This window comes from Podarcis cretensis (genome assembly GCF_951804945.1).
Source record: "Podarcis cretensis genome assembly, chromosome: 2".
Taxonomy (NCBI): domain Eukaryota; kingdom Metazoa; phylum Chordata; class Lepidosauria; order Squamata; family Lacertidae; genus Podarcis; species Podarcis cretensis.
Window position 1 is genome coordinate 69,114,187 of NC_137171.1, and position 3,415 is coordinate 69,117,601.

Here is a 3,415-nt window from a genome sequence, read left to right on the forward strand (position 1 = left end):
CCATATCTCTTTGCCTTGGCTGTTAAGCCTGTTACCCTTCCAAGCTTACACTTCTATGTTCTATCTAGTGTCATAGCACTTAGAATAATAGAATTGTAAAGTTGGAAGGGACACTGAGGGTCATCTAGTCCAACCCCTGCAAGGCAGGAATGACTGTTACTATGTGAAAAATGACCCAACAGCTACAGGTAGCAAGGAAATTCTATTCCTGTTTGTAATTTAATCATTTCTGAAAGCCTGGTCCTCACAACAATAAGATATTTATGCAGCTGACACCGGAAGCAGCTAAATGTCACTTGTGTGCTAGTACAAAGTCACTTAAGAGTAGTTGTGCCAGCTTCCCAATTCTCCTCAGATCACACTTTTAAATATATTATTATTTTAATCTGCTGACGGCCCATAAACAGACACTAAAAGGTGCTGTAGTAGAATATATTTCTATTCAGTACAAGTGGGTAAGTGGTATCTAAACCATAAAACTTAAAACGACAAAAATCTCTACCTGTTTCTGCTAACTAATCTAACAAATAAATCTCACTATCAACCCCATTCTGCCACAAAAAGACTGCCTTTCTATTTTCAAATCTTGATTATCCCACAGAGTCAGGTTAGCATGACCATATGAGTCAAAGTGTAAAAAATAAAATTTCCACCCTTCCAAATCAGTAGCTGAAGAAGTCAATGAAATTGTGGGGCATTGTTAAAAGGGACAGAACCTTGTCAAAGCTACACACCTTGTTTGTGTTCTTACTGTTGTTGTTAAAGAATTAGAACAGGGACACACAACATGGTGCCCTCCAGATGTTGTTGGACTCCAACTCCCATCAGCTCTAGCCAAAACGGTCTTTCATTAGAAGTAACGGAAGCTGGGTTCCAGGAAAATCTGGAGGGCATCACACTGGCGAGTCCCCCCTGAGTTAAGAGGAATAATTCCACACTGGAATGTTATACTAGGAGAGCAGACAAGTTTTTAAACATGATTAAAAACAGTATTAGTAAAAAAAATCATATAATAGTATGGGGGTCATAAAGTCTATCACTTGTCCATTGTGTGACCATGTACCATACAGTGCTAAATACACCATTTAGATGAGAAAGCGGAAAAGATTGCATTTCCGCAGTGACAAAAGTCATAGTTTGAGTGATATGACAACGATATATTTTGCAGTAGAAACATTTGGGTCAAACAACAGTGCAATTATTGCACAAAAACCATCTGGAAAGTTTTGGGTCAACCATAGACGGCTAGGGGAAATGGTGTTTGATTTTGCATCGGAGTCAGTAAAGTTGATTATGGACCACACATTCCTTCCAGCATCCTCTCCACAAGACCTCTCAATTCCCCACCCCTCTCCTGGAAAGTGAGCATTATGAAAAGCCAAGAAGCACCCTTCAACATCTGCAAGAAAGGCACAAATGAACTTCATCATCATCATCACTCTCCTCTTTCAACAGTGACCCGTTCCCTCTCTCTACTCCCTATATGCAACAAAACTGCCATCCTCTGCCCTGCCTTGATTACTAATATTGTCTGGGGAAAGGAGGGGAAAAGAATGAAAACCCACAAAGTGCAAATCCACCCACACCCTGAATCTACAATTGATGCCACCCACTCTGCCAACTCCATCAGAGAAGCCAACATGTGCTGCAGCCAGAAAAAAAGACAAGAGCCTAGATTCTCTGAGAGGGGGAGGAAGGTGAAGCACCCACTGCATGTTCGCCCCCTCCCATTTGCTTCATGCCCCCTTTTCTGCACTAAACGAAAAGGGCATCTTTCTGGAGGATTTGTAGATGGGGTGATGGGAGGGGAAGAGAAATGTGTGGAAGGCTGAATATTGATGCTACCTGAGACAGAGCGGTTGGAAAGGAAAGCACTCCACACAGAGAGCACAGAAGCTCTGTTGCCGCTGCTTCCCAGCTCAGGCTTTGTCTAACAGCATCCTACGCACTCACTCTCGGCAGTGACGAGGAAACCACTTATACTCATCAGCGGCAGGTTCTTCTCCTCTTCCCACCCTGCTACACCCTCCCCCCCAGGTCCTGAAGGACTCTCTCCACCTCCTCGTTCTAGCTCAGACTTCAGCAGCTCAGCATTGCACAGTGCTTTGGTTGGTAGCAGGGTCACTTCAGCTTCAAAATAACAAGACAGCAGATTCAGGACCATCTACTGTGTAGAGTCACCTTACCCAATCCAGTGCCTTCCAGGTGTTTTGGACTACAGCTCCCTATTGGGACGTCTTAAAAAGGAAAGTTTAGAACGGTCCAGCAGCATTTGACTATAATACACATGGCACGCTCTGTTGCAACACACTGGTGCACATGCACTTGCCTTGCATGTGCCTATGTGTTTTCTTGCTCAATAGCATGACATTTAGCAAATTTACACAGAGCAGGAGAATATCCCCAGGACTGGCAATCTGACTACACTAATGCAGAAGAATGCTATGTTTCCTTCATATTAGAAATACTGGTGAATACTCTGTGGGGAACAGCAGTGGCGTCTGCAGGGGGTGTCTTTGGCAGGAGAAAGAGAAATGGATATTCTTGATTATGGCCTGGGGCTCTAGAGGAGCTTGTACTACTCAGTTTACTTTTCACATTGTTATCAGTTGTTTTGAATCACCAAAGACTCAAAGATTTGGCAAGACTTGAATTTTTTTAACTGCCCAAATGTTCTTTTTGAACTGCCCACTTTCTCCTAAACTGCCCATTTGGGTCTGCCTGCCCACTGTTTCTCTTTAAAGCCCTGACTCTCCATTCGCCGTATTGGAGAATGTTCTAATCCTTCTCTTCTGTAAGCAATAGCCAAGGTCTACCCAGAAGCAGAAACTGTCTTGATGTGTACAGAACTGTACTAAAAGATAACTCCCATCCCTAAGCGGCTTGGGCACAGGGCTCCATGGAGTCTACCGTTACGCAATCACAGATAATTCATAGATGACTTCTTGCCTGAGGCGAAAGCATGAGGTGGAAAGGCAGTGCAGCTGTGAACATTAAACCTGTTTTTAAAAACCATTTAAAGCATGTAGTGTAAACATACTTGTCAAAGAACTGAAGCCAATTCCAAGCAAATAGCCATTTCCTCCTACTGAAAAGAGGCCACCACCTGTCCCCTTGCACCAGGATACTATGGGAATTGAAGGTCTACATATGGATTTTGGTATTCAATTTCCAGGAATGGTTCAGATTAATCAGGGAGACTGTCACTGACCCAGGGTGTCAATGCTCATGCTGCTCAGCTTTGCTTTGGAGTAGGACTGATAGTGGAACAGTTTTAAGGCTGTCCTTTCCCCTGTCTGTTTCTCCTTCTATTGAGGTGGAATCTCAATCATGCTTCTTGGCTGTTGCTTTTTAGTTTTGGGAGGCCATGGCCCAGTGGCAGAGCAGGCCCCAGGTTCAATTCCTGTATCCTCAA